Source organism: Aythya ferina (genome assembly GCF_964211825.1).
Source record: "Aythya ferina genome assembly, chromosome: 19".
NCBI classification, from domain to species: Eukaryota; Metazoa; Chordata; class Aves; order Anseriformes; family Anatidae; genus Aythya; species Aythya ferina.
In genome coordinates this window covers 7752286-7767868 of record NC_140309.1, presented here as the reverse complement: position 1 = coordinate 7767868, position 15583 = coordinate 7752286, and the positions used below count along the sequence as shown (strand labels likewise).

The 15583-nt window shown below is 55.9% G+C and overlaps 1 protein-coding gene across 2 annotated transcripts in view; it reads left to right on the top strand.

The window, feature by feature from the left end:
• Positions 1–15583, top strand: part of RTN4RL1 (reticulon 4 receptor like 1) — a 30523-nt gene that overhangs the window by 11625 nt on the left and 3315 nt on the right. The window contains exon 2 of one of the 2 annotated variants that reach the window (XM_084493190.1): positions 12365–14631. The exons of the other annotated variant lie outside the window; for it this stretch is intronic. The gene's annotated coding sequence lies outside the window, so the exon portion shown is untranslated. The remainder of the gene's footprint in view (positions 1–12364; positions 14632–15583) is intronic. 2 annotated transcript variants of the gene reach the window in all.

Genomic DNA, 15583 nt, shown 5'->3' with positions numbered 1-15583 from the left:
GTTGAAGCTCTTCGTGTGCATGAGCGGGGTTCTGCTTGTGGGATGGTGCTGTAGGAGGTGGATGCTCACTTGGATCTCAAGGAGCAGCCGGGAGCACTCAGGGAGGTTACGGGGCGTCCTCCAAAATTGGGGAGAGCTCTAGGGACACAACTGACCCCCTGGGTTCAAGGGATTCCCCTCCTGCACCCGCAGGCGTTGGAGCTTGGGGCCGGCACCCCGGCACAGCAGGCTGCGAGCCCTAAATCTGCCTTATCCCCGCTAACGGCACGGCAGATGCTCTCATTATACATTTAAACATATAATCCTCCCCCGAATCCCGCTAAGCTCCTGGCCTCGCTGATACCTCGTGGCAGTGCGTTCCACAGGTTAATTACGCATTTTTAATTAACCACCCAGCGGAGAGTGACCTGGGAATAAGGGACCTGGAGGTGAGCGGTCCCCAGGCAGAACAGCACGGCACCTTTCTCCCCCAGAATACGAAATTCCCAGGTTGCCAGCCCCAGTTTGGGTGCGGATAATTCCCAAATGGAGCAGCCCGGCCCCAAATTGAGCCCTGCCAGGGTCTGGTGCTGCCCTGCAAATGCTCTCCATCATCTCCAAAAGGGGAGCGACCGCCTCGCTCCTACCTGGCTGAGCACGAGCCAAGGGGGAGGAGGAGTGAGGCAGAGAGGGAAAATCACACGTTGTTTTTAAAAGGCGTTTTTGAGTGAATGCTGAATGGGGTTTGGGAAAATTGCCTTAAAGGCCTGTTCTCTGCAGGGACGGAGCTTTTCATGGAGCACAAGTATTTTGAAACTTAATTGCGCATTTGCACGGGCTAGTGTTTTTATTTCTCTCAGGTCTCTGAGGTGGTCTTTGAAGATTGCTGTCTCTCTGTAATGGTTTTCTTTATCTCAAATAAATTCCACACACCTGCGAGGTGGAGCTGCTTGAAAGAAATGATGTCGAAATTGGCTCTCGATTTAATAAATCTGCAAATGAAGCTGGAATGCAGGGAGGCGATGCGACTGGCTGCGCGTCCCCGCCCTCCCCACCTTCCCTCTCCCTTCCTCCCTCGCCCCGTCGCATCAGCTCCTTTCAAGCTCCTGGGGGAGCCAGGAGGGAGCACAGGGATGCTCCGTGTGCTCGGGGATGCTCTGGCAGCTGCCTCCCTGTGACAATTCCTCCCCAGAACTGGGGCAGATCCCTCAGCCCCAGTCCATCCTTGCTGTCCACAGCACGTGCAGCCTTTAGGTGAGCTCTCCAAGCCCCAAAACGAGCAGCCAGCTCTGCTCTCCATCAGCTCTTGCCTCTGCCCTGGCACCACGAGCCTCATGCCAACCTCTCCTTCGGGTGCCTTCCTCCATGATGCCCCCCAAAACCCTGATAGCATTTTCTTTTCTGGCCTCGTGTTTTGGGTTTTGGGGATGCTTCGGGGCCAGAAGGCAGCGGGGCGGTGGGAGCTTCATCCTGCCGCGCTGAGCCACGCCGTGGCTCCCCGGCTGGCCGGGCTGGAGATGAGCTCGTGCTCTGCTTTGGGAACAGGGCAGAGCACCGGGGAAGCGCCTGCGGCACAGTTTGTCGGCTCCTCGCTGTGCCACTGCAGCACGGAGAAACAAATCCCTTTACGGTCCGGGCAGAGCGCGCTCCGGGCAGTCCCGGCTGTCAGCGGAGAGAAATGGACAGCCGCAGAAGTACACAGACAGGTTAATGGCAGCCGCAGATGCGCTATAGTGCACAATTGGATTTCGCCTCCTCGTTTCTCAAGGAATCAGCATCTCTTTCTTGCTCAGAAACCCGCAGCGGGACTCTCGCCGAGTCGGGCGGGTTCAAGGCTGGAACCGCAAGAAGGAGCCGAAGCCCCCGGGCGCCTGCGGGTCTGCGAGGAGCCCCGGCCCCTCGGAGCAGCGGCAGCGGGGTGAGGGATGGAGAAGGGGAAAGCTGCGAGCCCTGGCCAGGCAGCTCCTTGCAAGGCTGCTCCCTAAAGCCCCTGATCGGGCAGCAAAGGCCTCCAGGCGTGAGGCTGCTTGAAGAGACCACACTGCAAAGCCCAGCTCTGGGTGAGAGCTCGGTGATTTCCCTGCATCGCAGCGTTTCTTCGCGCTGATATTCGGCACCACCAAATTTACTCCCGTGGAGGCAGAAACCAGCACAGCCACACCGCCCTGAGCTGCTGCCGCTGGATCTGATGCTGGGCTCAGGACCTAACCCAGCCCACGGGGCTGGAGCTGGAGCCTCACACTCGCTCCTGTCCCCACCAGCATCCCCAGCAGCTCCTGGGCCACCCTCGCTTCCCCAGCCCAAACCTCGCGGCGGCGCACGCTTAATTGTTGACCTTGTAAATGCTTTCACGCACAGCAAGCGCCTTCCCGTTTCTCTTCTCTCTTCTTTCTCAATTGATTGTGTCCCTCCACACTTATCTCCCTGAGTGTCTGTCAAAGTTTTTATGCTGCGTGCATCACCATGGTACCTGAACACCTTGGCAGAGCAGAAAAGTGCGTCCCCATTATGCAAACCCTCCCCAAGTTTTAGTCACGCTCGCTGGTTCACAGTGTCAGTTGGGAAGCGGCACTCCATCTCCTTCCTCCTTGCTTCTTGGACTTACGTAAAACCACCTTGGGCTCTTCTTAAACTGTAGCTTCCTGGCCCGTTTTCTCTTTGTGCTGGGAAAACTGGGCTGGGAGACAATGGGGCGCCTGCTCCCTCTCCTGCTCCAGCAGCAAAGCACAAGGGCCAGAAGCATCTTCCCTTCCCTTCCCTTCCCTTCCCTTCCCTTCCCTTCCCTTCCCTTCCCTTCCCTTCCCTTCCCTTCCCTTCCCTTCCCTTCCCTTCCCTTCCCTTCCCTTCCCTTCCCTTCCCTTCCCTTCCCTTCCCTTCCCTTCCCTTCCCTTCCCTTCCCTTCCCTTCCCTTCCCTTCCCTTCCCTTCCCTTCCCTTCCCTTCCCTTCCCTTCCCTTCCCTTCCCTTCCCTTTCCCCATTTCCCTTTCCCTTCCCCTTTCCCTCTTCCCCATCCCATCCCATCCCACCCCATCCCACCCATCCCTACAGGTTCCCTCTGCCCCCACACCCCACTCCCTGCACCACCACAGCCGCACCAGCCCCAGACCCCACACCAACACCAACTTCATCCCATCCCAACACCCTAACGGGGCCACGCGGCCGTCTGGCGGTGCTTTAGGAAACCCAGTCCCCGTGAAGTTGTCTCCATTCGGGAGCCGACAGGGCAGGCTGCCGAGGGCTCGGTATTGATAGCGACAGCTCTTCTCGCCGCCTGCGACATCGGCTGTGCCCCGTGATTGAATTACGGGGCTGTAATCCGCCTCTCTGCCGGTTGCGGTCCGTGCTGCGCGAGGCTCAGATGGTGAACTTGAGCACCATAATTTAATAAGGAGCAGGCAGGCAGCGCGCTCGGATAGCCGTCGGGATCGCTCGCCTTCTCCCCACCTCGCGATGTGCTGATTTGTGCCCGGGCGATGCCCGGATCCTGCCTGGTTGTTCTGCTCCCTCCAAAGGGTCTGCAGGAGCACTGTTTTTTGTTTTTTTTTTTTTTTTTTTTTTTCCTAGAGCAGGAATTCAGCGTTTTCAGCTCTTGGAGACACCTCGGAGCAGCGTCAGGGCCATAGGGGCGATGATGGGTTTGGTGCTTGATGCAGCTGGTGCTACCCATCGGTGCTCTGCGCCTTCGTTTCGGTCGGGATGCATCGATGGGGAGCGGGGGAACCCCATCCTGGGGGCACATGAGACTGGAGTTTGCCCTCCAGCAATGAGTTAAAAGTCACAATCTGCAAAGGGCTCACGACGAGAAGGTTCAGTAGGAGGAGAAAGGCGCTAAATGAAACCCAAAAGGTTTCCCCAATAAAAGGCAGCAGGCTGAGATCGCTTTCCTGGGAGCTGGGGGATGAGGACGGTGGGCACGCAAGGCATGCAGTGAAGGAGGGATGGAAGGAAGGAGGAGAGGTGCAGGGCGGCTGGCAGAGGCATCTCGGGGGGCAGCAATCTGCACAGCACCTGGGGGAGAAGAGGCTGCTCTGTGCCCTCACCGGGGGAGCAACAGCATGTGAAAATTTTGCAGCAATTTCTTTGTAACAGCCCCGGGATGAGGCGAACGGGAGCTCAGCACTTACTGGAGGAGAAAATATCGCAGGGGAATCGAAGCAGGAGCAGGGGAGTGGGCAGACCAGGAGGGTGCTCAGCCAAGCACCGGGCTGGGAGCATCGCAGGGCCAAATCCTGCAGCCCCTGGTGCTGCTTGCGGGGGGATGCTACACTCTCCGTGCTCACACAGGGAGGGTTTTTGGGGAGCAGCGCAAGGTGGAGATGCAGACCGAAGGCTCTGAGCAATGCTGCACCTGGAAAACTTGAATTTCATAGAATTGCTCGGAAATACGGCAAATATTTCAGCAGGAGGTGGGGGCAGCGTGGCGGGGCCGGGCAGGGGGACCCATCGGTCCCTGCTCCCCCCGCCTGCCTTCAGAGCAGGGGTGTTTAAACGCCTTTTATGTTGTGCCTCGACTGATGAAAGGCCCGAAAATGGGACTAACAAAGACGAGTTGTACTTCAGAACAAAAGAGCATGAAAGCAGCAGATGCTGTCACAGGAATAAATTGTATCAACAGCGATCAGATGGGGAAGTGAGGAGTCAGAATGGAGGTGCTCCCTCTTTCCCGTTTCCAGCGAAAATGTCTGGGTCCGTGAATTTAGCCGGAATCAGGTAGGATGAAAGGCTGTGCCTGACAAGGCATTTCAAAGCTTCCGGGAGCCTCTGGAGAAGATGTGGCCACTTGGACGGGGAATTGGAGCCCCTCAGTTTTAATGAGCATCTCAGTCGCCTTCCTTTATCCTCGTGCCAAGATCTTCCCTTTCTTTCCTTATTTTTTTTTTCTTTCCTTTTTTTTTTATTTTTATTTTTTAAGAGCACAAAAACCATTTCTGCTGCTTGCAATTTGTTTTAACGTCGCAAAATGTGTGTTTAAGCAACACGACAGGAGGAAGCTGAGGGTAAAAGGCTCGCTAAAGCCCGGCGTGCCGCTTGCTGCCGCAAATTCCTCCCCGTGGCGCTGGGGAAGGCTCAGCACCGCCAGCCCTCAGCCAGGCTTGACGGTGGCACCGGCGTGGCTGCAGCCCTCCAGCCCTCCCCGACAGCCCTGGGAGCGCAGCGAGGCTCCTTTGGGGGCAGGGCTGTGTATTTTGGGAAAGCTGTGGCTGAGCGTCAGCGAGCAGCGCTGATTTCCCAAAGGCTGACCTCCCCCAGACCAGTCCCAGGAGGATGCTGGCAAACTGGGAGGGGGAGGAAGGGACGTTTGCTCATCTCGTGGGGAACAGGATTGCTTCTGGAGGCTGTTGGCAGCGTGCAGAGCAAACCCTTTCATTGCACGAAGCAGCACATGAGGCCACCCCGCATCCTCGCCGCTGCTGCTCCTGCTGACTCAGCACCTCCAAAAACCGGGCATCTCTGCGCCCACAGCATCCCCACCCAGCCCCAGCTGCTTCCCTGGCACAGACAGGGTGCACGCTCTCGCCGCCCGGCCGTGCCCCCTTGTCTCCAGACGGGGATATTTCTCCCCAGCGGTCCTCCTAATGCGAGCTTTAGGCTGTCTGCCTCAGCCTGCCCGTCTCCAGCAGGCACAGCTGCTCCTGGAGAGGCTCCGGTATCACTGGCACCACGGTGCACGCGTGCCAGCGCACATGTTCACCCCTCCCCACCGCTTCCTTCTTGGGCTGCAGCTATGGTTTTTTTTTCATTACATCCCCGATACATCCACCTGCTCTTTGGGGAAAAGGATTGCAGAGGCTCCGAATCCCGACTGGCACACGATGCCCTATTGCTAGCGCGGACGCGTGCCGCCGCGGAAGGCTTTGTGCCGATCCCAGGTCTCCGTACCTCTCACAGTAACCGTTATTACCTAGCAAAGAAGGGATCGTAGTGGGATTTATAATGGCTTACCGAGGAACAGGCTCTGATTAGCTTGAAGGGAAGGGGCTGAAGTCACGTGCGGAGTGTGTGGGGCCCCCAAGCCACAGCAGCAGCCGCTGCCCGGCCAGCAGGGTCCTGCTGTGCATCCACCGGGAGCCCCGCCAGGCTCAGGGGACACTGAGCCATCAGCTTTGCTTTTCCATTTGGTCCTAAGGATGTACAAAATCACCAGAGCCAGTGCTCCCCGGTGCACATTTAGGGAACTTTGGTTTCAAAGCCTCCAAATGGCCCCATTTGGTTCCCTGCCCCAGCCCCAAAGCACGCACCACCTCTCAGCAGCCTTCAGCGGCTGCGGTTTCTCTCCCAGCTCCTACGAGGACCGACAGTCACCCCAGTCCCTCCTCCCCGCTGTGGCAGGATCGCATGCGGGCTCTAATTAATAGAAATTAGAGCGCCGAGACCTTGCAGCCCCTACCCCGTAATTGCTCGGCCTCGCTGCGTTCGAGGAGCAGAGATCGGCAGCGATCTCGCCAGCCGCCGGCGATGGCAACGCATCCCGTTAACAAGTTCTTTTTATGAAGCTTTTAACGCAGCACCGGCGGGCGCTCACGTGGCGCTGGGGGTGCTCAGCACCTCCAACGAGCCCGCTCCCGGGGGTGACGTGTGCTGGGGGAACGGCGAGGCCGGGATCCGGCCCCGATGTTGGGTAGTGGCGCAGCGGGGCTATTCACACCGCTGTGCTTTTATCGCTCTGCTTTTCGCGAGCTTTCTGTGTGCTGGGAAAAAGTTGAGTGCGAAGCAGGAGGGGGCTCAGCCTGCACGGCCACGCACGTCCCCTGGGGATGGCTTCGGTGTCACGCACCTCGCCCCCTGACCGGGAGGGACCAAAGGCCCGGGAATGGAGCTGTTGTGCCCCTTTAGGGGTTGGGAGAGAGAGACCTGAGGCTGGCCAGCTCCGAATGACGCAATGGCTTTATTTTTGTGGGAAGAAAATGTGACAGAGCTGGCCGCTTTGATGCCCGCCTGCCAGTCTCCTTCCCCCCTGCTGCAGGCAGGATTATGTGCTGCTGAATGGGGAAGAAGGCGCATCGCGGGCTCCAATTTGCCCTCTTCTCCACAAAACGCAAGGACACGCAGTAAATGTGCAATGCAGAAAAGGCTGAAAAGGGATGAAAGGCAGCGGCCGCGACGCGGTGCGTAATTGGCTCGCCGAGCTCGGTGGCACAGGACGCGGCGGAGGTCGGGACCTCGGCAGGATCACGCGTTTGTAGGGACGATGCTCGCCCTATTAGCTATGCCAGCATAAAAACCCCGCAGAAGGGCTGCTCGCCTCTTCGTGCCTCCATTTGGCGACGTCCAGGTGAGGCTCTGCCCTGCGGAAAATCCAGCACATCCCCAAGGCCCCGCTGCCTGGGGGTGGGGAGCATGCAGCGGGCAGCAGAGAGAGGGCCTGGAAGCGGGGCAGCTGTCACTTTGCTCCTAGATCTCATGTTTGCTCTCTTCTGGCTGCGTTTCCAGTCCTAAAGAAAGCCTTCACGGGTCCTAGCCAGCTGCTGGCAAGGGGAAGGAGCGGGTGAATCTGCTTTCTCTCCGCATTAGTTTGTTCGGCGTTTGATACTGAGCTGGCTCGTGCTAATCTTGGGTGGCTTTTGTCATTTCATCTGCAATTGTTTCACTGTAAAGCACCTCAGAGATCTTGGTAGCCGCAGTTTTACAAAGGATACCGTCCTTATTATGCCTGTGAATGAACTATTTTGCATTTCTGTGAATGGGAAAGAAAACTTGTCACCTCAGGACAAAAAGGGAGTGGAAGCATCTGATGATCCCCTGAGAGCCTCAGACAATCCACTAAGCTTAAGTCATCCTCCTCTATTTCTCTCTCCTCCGGGGCAATTGGAATTATTAGTCCCTTCTCAAGGACCTCAAGAGCTCCCTGGCCTCTGCCAATTCCCGTCCCAGCTCTTGGCTGCTGGCGCTGCCGCCGGGGCCCGATCCTACAGGGTGTCGGGGTGGCAGCTCCAGGGCCAAAGATCCTGCAGGCACAGTTCCTGCAGGATCCCCGTGGCATCCTCCGTGCTGTCCAGGCCTGGAGGAGCAGAGGTGTCATGGTTTTTAGTGACATCTCCCATCACAGCAGGACCCAACAGCTCCATCACCCATCCACAAACCCAAGGATGCCGCTTCCCTCCCGTGCATCAGCTCCAAGAATATCCAAGCAGGACCTTTATGCCCAATGGGACAAGGCACAGGAGCACAAAAAGATCTCCAGCAGTAGGATTTCGATCACCCTCCCACAAATGTGGTGGTTTTCCCTCTGTGCCAAGGCACCGGAGGCACCGGAGCCTCAAACCAAATCCACTCCCTGTGCTCGGGGGGCATTGCCACAGCGGGAGGAGCACAGCAAAGTGGGGTTAAGTCGGGCGGATTACATGGGGGAAACACGCTCTACATTCCCTCTGCTTCTGCACAGATCCGTCCTGAAGTGAGCATTTAAATTAAACAAGTTTTTATATCCGAGCTTCCAATCCCACAGCCGCTCCCACCGCTGGCTTCTGCTCTTCCCCCTTGCCTTCAGCCCGAGCAGAGCGGGGAGGAGATGCAGCCGCCAAGAGGAGTGCTAATTAAACAGGGACTTCCATATTAGGGTACAAATCCTCTGGACCTGCACAAACCCTGCCAATTTCTGTATTTATTTATTATTTTTTCACTACAATTGTAATTTCCAGCGGTGCCTCCAGCACTGGGAGAGAGTTCAGGGGCTGCTCTCGGAGAGGATTAGCGTGCTGGAAGCATTATTGCTTTCCTTCGCTGTGAATTCAGGAGCGATTCCCTGATGGCTGCACTCTATATAGAAGTGAATCGGTGCTAATTTGTTTTTGAGGATCACACATCCACCAACACGTGAAAGACAATCCTGCCTCTCGATGTATATTTCGAGTTGGTGCTACAGCAAACAACAGAAAATAAGAAAGCAAACGAAGCCAGACCTCCCTCGCCCGGAAAGCCGGAGCTGGAAAAGAGCGGACATTTGTTTTTTTTTTTTTTGAGCTCCTGCAGCCCCTGCCGGGAGCCTTGGTTTGGCTCCACTGCCCATGGTGGATGGCAGAGGGAGCAGAGCAGCGCGAGCTGGAGCATCCCTGGCTGGCACAGCCCTTCTGCAGGCACGGAAAGCCTAAGGGACGCCGCGTCGGACAGGATGTCAAAGAGACTGAGCATAAAAGGCTCCCTTCTCAGCAACCAGCTTCTTTTTTTTTTTCCCCTTTTAAATCATCCTCGGGTTTAACTGCGAGAGAGGAATAAATGAACTAATTGAATCTGCAGCAGCCCAGGGGCCGCACACCTGGCGGGCGAGCAGCCGCCCCGCCACCCTCGTCCCTCTCTTTGTCTGCGTGATTCAGAGGGACGCGGTCCGCAGGGAGGGATCAGCCCCGGCTGAAATGGAAGACAAAGCTATTGTTTCAAACAGAGTTATTGATTTTTACATTATTACACTATGAAATTTATGGTCTGGTTTCAAACTGCAATAGGAGTTAATGACCATGATCCAGAAACTTCCAGGTGACCTTGGCCTCGACTTTGGTGGAGGAAGGGGAATAGCTCCAGACACCGGGTCAGCAAATGTACAGCGAGCCTGCGACATCCTAAGGGACTTGATTTTGGGGTGCCTCTGCTGCCAGCTCTGCCCTGAGCTTCGGCTCACAGCATGCTCCAGCCTGGCTGACAGCAGTGATGGAGGTGGCGATAGCTGGACCTCCTCAGCTCCAGACAACGCTTCTGCTCTTAGGCAACATCCTTCTCCTCCTGAACCCCCTGGCCAGAAGCACCGTGATGGTCTCATTGCTCCTGAGCACGCTTCTCCATCCTCCACCACCCACCCAATGCAGCCAGGCTGATGAAGGCTTTGCTGTGCTCAGCCACTGCTGGAGAAATGCGAACCACAGGGCTGCGAGGTGGCCAAAAAGCACCAGGGATGGGAGGGAACACAGCACAGGGCAAGAGGAACCCCATCAGTGGGGGTCGGGGTGGCTAACAGAGGTTTACACCCACTAGCACAAGAACTGCTGGTGTTACAGAGGGTGTGTAAGGGCTGCAGCATCCCCAGACTAAAGCCTTTCCTTGCTTTTCCCCTTAAAAGACACCTCCCTGTGCATCTTCTGGCAGCAGCCCCTTCCCGAAGCTTTCCCTAGCAATATTCCTTCCAAATTTCCCTGCATGCGTCTTCCCCCGGGAACAGCCTCTCCACTCCCCAGCACAAGGACGCAGTTTCCAGCTGCTGCGGGAGGGTTTCTTCTCGCCGTGCCTCCTCGCTGGAATATCCCTGACGCCGCACCCCCAGCTGAAGTCGTGTGAAGCCGGTAGCCTCCAAGCTCATCTTCTGCCTCGGAGGTCATAATTGCCATTAAATCACAGCTTGCCTAACCAAATTATGCAAAACCGAAATTATCTCCAATGATTTTTATGTTGCTGAAATGTTCCAGAACTGCCGGGGTGATGACTGGGGGATTGGGAGCAGCTGTCACTCCATCAGAAACCATAACTCCAAACAGCTGGGATCTGTCAGTTATTTATGACACCGTTTGGAAAAAAAAATAAATAAATAAAATGATGAAGGTGGATGGGTGGTTGCCTCTCGACAGGCAGCTCTCTTGCCGTGACCGGCGGCTGGTGCTGCAGGGAGCGGAGGCGCCGAGGATGCCCCAGCGGCGTGGGGCGCGAGGCGGGCACCGAGACGGCTTTGCACAGAGGCTGAAAGCAAACTGCTGCTCACTGGGGAATTTGGCCTTTGTGACAGTCAGGGAAGGCTTGTTTATTTTAGCCTCTGTTTATTTTAGCAACGGGAGCGGGGGGAGAGAGGGGAAAAAAAAAAAAAATAGGCAGCTCCTAACCACGGGTCTGACACTGCTTTGTCAAACCGTCCCAGATCTGAAGTTGCGCTCTTGGCTTGCACCCAGTGGCTGTCTCTGCTCAGGCCTCGCCTTTCATCGTCCTTCAGCTGGAATATGAAATTGTGACCATTCGAGGCTCCTTTTCCTCCTTAAAACAACAGTTTCTCTCTGTCGTGGTGTGAACATCCCATTCCGAGTTCGTTCCCGAGTTTCAAAGTGTATTTTCCCGTGGGGTCGCAGCTGTGTCTGTGTGCCCCAGTTCACTCGGGGCTGATTTAGAAAGGCTCCTTTGATAGGTACGGGGTGTGAATGGGGCAGGAAGATCTCTCCCTGTGGCTGGTTGACAGCTCCGGGCGGTGTTGCACCAGGTGCGAATTTGGCCTCAGATGAGTGTGAGTGATGAGCAAGCTCCTGCCTTTTTGATAACACAGACTGCGAGCAGAAGCCAGATGCTTTGTCCCCACTTGTAGCTTGCTCTGGTTAAGTATTATTATTTATATTATGTAGCAGCTATACATAGTGTTTTATGGCAGTAAAGATCCATAAATCAGCAGCCAGAAGACGAGGGCTTTGCTCTAAAGAGCTTATAAATCTAACAGCCTGAGCAGAACCGGTAATGGACACAGCGAGCAGTTGGACAAGTCGCGTGTAGACAGGAGCTAAGATAGGGCTCCCCAAGCAGATGGCGTTTTAGGAGAGATTTGAGAGAGAAGCAACCTGCTCCATCCCAGAGACCAGATCCTGCTGGAGAACCAGGCGGGCCGTGACCCACATAGCTTGCCGGGTGGAGAGGCGAGAACGTGGTGCTGAGAAAAGCAGCGAACAAAGCCAGCGGGCGAGGGCTGCGCCTCGGGGGCTCCGTGTGCACCAGTGACCCCGCTGGGGCCAGAGCATCCCTTCTTCTCCTAGGTCCTAGCTGAGGACTCCTAATGAAAACACACAGCGTTGCATCTCTAAATAAACCGCTACAGCCCTGCGAGACACAGCAAAGCATTAAAACACTTACAATGCAAGAAAACACCCGGCACAGGTACAGCCCTGCGGTGCGGTGGGGACAGGCTGTACGCGGCGCCGAGCCGCAGCCAGCATCCCCGTGGTGCTGAGGGATGTGCTGCAGCCACTGGAAGCTGCCCCTGTGATCCCGGGTACCAACCCAGCCTTTCTCCTCTCCTCTCTCCTCCTGCGCTGGCACCGGTGTGGGGAGGAAGGTGGGCAGGGCTGGGCGGCACGGGGATGTTTGCTGCGTCTGGACGAGCGCGCTGTCTCCGGGCGTCTGCATTCTTCTGGCCGTTTCAGCTCCTGCACAAATTGAGGCTTCACGCTAAATGCATTACGCTGTATAACAATTAATCCCGCGCTGCATATAGAAAGTCCTTACTCATCAATAATGCATTCGGGAGGAGTGATTTTCACTCTCAGTAATAAGGCTAAGACAATGGAAACAAGCAGGTAATGGAGAACATTTATAATGATGTTAATCTAATAATGAGCATAATGCTGTTAAAAGTAAGACTGCAAACTGGACACATCCAAAGATAAATTATTTCAAGCATTCATTAACTAATGCCTAATTAATGCCCAATTAGAGAGATGCTGCATGGGAAATGGTTTGGACAGCTCGATGAATTCATTCCCATCACTAAAGCCTCAGCCAGGAGCAGGAGGATGCAGAAGGACACCGCGAGCCGGGTGACACAGCGCGTGGCAGTGGGAGAGCGCCAGGAGATAAACACACCCGTGCTGGTTTTATCCGTGTCAGCAGTGCCTTGCTTCTATTCACTGGGCTGGCAGGTTTCTGCAGGATTTTTCCGTGCCGCTTTTGAAGCTCGCCCTCCCCGGTGAGCGCCGCCGCGCCTGCCGGTGCCCCTCCACCTGCCTCGCAACCTTTACAAGATGCAGTCAGGAGGTTTGCGCCAGCAATAGCGAGCGTGGTGAGCCAGCTGGGATCGGACTCTGGGGGAGCAAAGCACAAAAAGGACAGGGGCATTGTCCCCATGGGGATGCTCCCACCGATGGTGGCTACAGAGACCGAGGTGCCCCCCGCCACTTCGGCCATTGACCTCCTGAGGCCAGCTCGGCTGTTTGGTTCAAGGGGTCTCGTCCCCACATCTAAACTTTGACCAAAACCCAGCCATCTCGGAGCAGCTTCTCATGGCAGGAGACAATTGTCAGTTTTTATGGGCTGGGAGAGACTCATCCTTGAAGAGACCACGTGCCCTGAGCGCATCCACCAAGGAGGTTTCCTCTTTCCTTTCTTTGCCCACCTAATTACGACTTTTTCTGAGCATCCTTCCTTTTCCTGTTTCCACATAATCTTTATCCCCAGGACGCAGTGTGTAGGCAGAATGAAACCCCTGCCTTTTCCCTTTTCTCCCCACCATCATACTCTTGGGAAGAGGAGAGCCAGCAGCACACCAGAAACGACCACCCCACTGCCACCGCCGACAGCAGGAGTCGGCTCCTTTTCCAGAGGAACTTCAGCCATTAACTCAGGATCACCGGATAACGAAAGAGATGGGCTCAGCGTCCTCTGACCTTCTCCTCCGGAGCCATCGGGCACTGAGAAGCTCCACACTCCCTTTTCAGCGGTGTTTTACACCCTGGCCACTTTGGTCCATCACCAGGCATCGCTACCAGCCGCCTGTCATTACCGCCTAGACGTGAAATTTGGGATGCTACGCGATCCCTGCCCGGCTCCTCCTCCCGCCGGTAATCCTGTTAGCCTGGCAACTATCGTGTCACGGAACAGCGCATAAAACCGGCGTTTGGAAGCAATATGTAATCTTCCAACCTGCTGCTCATAGCTGGGAGATGGTTTATTGATTCAGACCCTTGTGATTTGGTATTTGCAATAACAGACTCTGCATGTGGGAGATCGTCACCGTGCCTGTGCCTGGCAGGATTTTACTAATAAACATAAGAGCTACACCAGTCTTTGTAGTTCGGTGTCACCGAGGTGAAGCGGGGAATATAAAGCTGTCCCACCTCAGCAAAGCACCTCCGTGGGTAAAAAGAAGAAAAAAAAAAAAAAAAGACAGCAGAAAGTGTTTCTGCACCTATCTGTGACTGTAGCTTTATCCTGATGATTGTTATCTGGGGATCGGGTAATCAGAACATCCCCGGGGGGCTGCTGTTCCCGAGGCTGTGTGCCAGGAGCTGCGGTGAGGGCTCCTGCTCGGCGGGGAGCGTGGGGCAGCTGCAGCCGGCACCCCGTGAGGAGCTGGCCCGAGCCACCAGCACGGCCCCTTTCTCATCGTGAACGCATGCCAGCGAAGCCAAAACGCCACGGCGGTGACTTGGAGAATGTTCCTTTCCCTACACAGCCGTAGGAGTTGTCGCGAATTAAGCGCTCCTGGCTCCAGCCCTGTGTTGGCAGCGGCGCAGGGATGAGCCATCCCTCCCGCAGCCGGCACTTCGTTGCTGCAGGGCAGAGCCTGCAGGAAGCCCCCGTCCCCATCCCAGCACAGGCTTGGTCCAACACTTTGGCTGGCGATGCCGTCTTCTTAGAAAAAAAATAATACAGCGGTATGGTCAGAGGCGACTGTCTCTCCCCGGTAATTTATGAGAGTCTGAATAACCCAGTTTTATCTAAAAACGTGACGGATTTGCATTGAAAGAATGGACCCAGATGGACAGGTCACCTGCTGTTAGCTACCCAGTAACAGATCTCCGTACCAGGCAAAAGGCAACGCCAACGAGAGAGTTATATTTCAAACAACATTAATAAAAAACCAGTGAGGCTTTTTGCCTCCCACTCGTACTCAGCTGTAGGCGCTTGAAAAGAGGGACTGTGAAAGCCCAAGGGGTCCAGCACCACAGCCGATCTGGTGGTAACGACATGGAGTAATTAGAGGTGAACTCCACTTCCACTCTTGTTTTTCAGATTATTACAAGCAAATCGCAGTGCAGGGACTCTGGGGTAGGATGGCACTGGCAGCTGTACGCCGCTCTCATTTTACTCCTTTCTCCCGTGAAGTCCAGAGGCAGAATTCATTAGACATGAGCAAATTTTGTGTGTAAGAGGAAAAGCAGATCTAGGAGGAAATCTGAATGAGAAATGACAGGCTGGTGCAATGAGTCTGAAAAGCCACTCCGCGCAGAAGGAATAGCCTGAAAGCAGGCATGGTGCGAGGAGTGGGAGCGTGCCGGGAACTGGGCGGCGATGCCGGCGCTCCGAGCAGAGCCGAGGGAGGGGATGATTACTGCCTTGCTTGCTTCTTGTGCTCCGCAGCGAGCACGCCCTGGTCACGGGCACATCCTGCATGTAGCAATAGGAGATGCAATCTGCTTTGCCACAGGACACCTGTTTAAAAATATGCCTGAGAACCCGCTTCTAAACTGAGCGCTCAGCTCAGCCGTTCCCACCGGCTGCCAACAGCACATCTGAGAATTGCTCCTTGCTTGGGGCACGTGCCGGTGCCGAACAGGCCATGAGGGGCACGGCTGTGGCTATGGGAGGGCATGGAGAGCAGCCCCTCTCCTGCAGGAGGGCTGGGGTGTGCCATGCAGGTGCACGGCACGGATGTATTTTGGGGTGAATCACTGGGGATTTCAACAGCTGTGTGCCAGAAGCATGGGCTATTTGAGAAAGGGATTAGAGGAGCCCCCCTGGCTGCCCCACCTGCCTGCAGCCACGGGCTGTGCTGCGTGCATCGCCAGCGACGATTCCCCTGAGAAAGCGTCATCTGCCCGGCTCGGCCGGCAACGCGTGACTCAGGCAGGCGGCGCGAGGAGGGAGGAAGCTTTCCATAGATCCCACCCAAAAAAGCACCGCGTGCGGTGAGCCCACTCGTTGCGGTCGCAGC